This window comes from Bison bison, unplaced genomic scaffold (assembly GCF_000754665.1).
Source record: "Bison bison bison isolate TAMUID 2011002044 unplaced genomic scaffold, Bison_UMD1.0 scf7180017848993, whole genome shotgun sequence".
Lineage (NCBI taxonomy): Eukaryota > Metazoa > Chordata > Mammalia > Artiodactyla > Bovidae > Bison > Bison bison.
Genome location: NW_011479566.1, coordinates 1 through 592, shown reverse-complemented (window position 1 = coordinate 592; position 592 = coordinate 1).

Sequence of the window (592 nt, the reverse complement as noted above, 5' to 3'; positions counted from 1 at the left end):
AGGGTCTTTTCCAATGAGTCAGTTCTTCGCATTAGGTAGCCAAAAGTATTGGAGCTGCAGCTTCAGCATCAGTCCTTCCAATGAATGTTCAGGATTGATTTCCTTCAGGATTGTCTGGTTTGATCCCTTGAAGTCCAAGGGATTCTCAAGAGTCTTCTCCAACACCACAGTTCAAAAGCCTCAGTTCTTTGGTGCTCAGCTTTCATTATGGTCCAACTCTCACATCCATACATGACTACTGCAAAAACCATAACTTTGACTAGAAGGATCTTTGTCAGCAAAGTAATGTTTCTACCTTTTAATATGCTGTCTAGGTTGGTCATAGCTTTTCTTCCAAGGAAAAGTGTCTTAATTTTATGGCTGCAGTCACCATCTGTAGTGATTTTGGAGCCCCAAAAAATAAAGTCTCTCACTGTTTCCATTATTTCACCATCTATTTGCCATGAAGTAATGGGACCAAATGCCATGATCTTAGTCTTTTTGGAGGTTGCATCTTAAGCCAGCCCTTTCACTTTCCTCTTATACTTTCATCAAGAAGCTCTTCAGTTCCTCTTCACTTTCTGCCATAAGGGTGGTGTCATCTGCATATCTG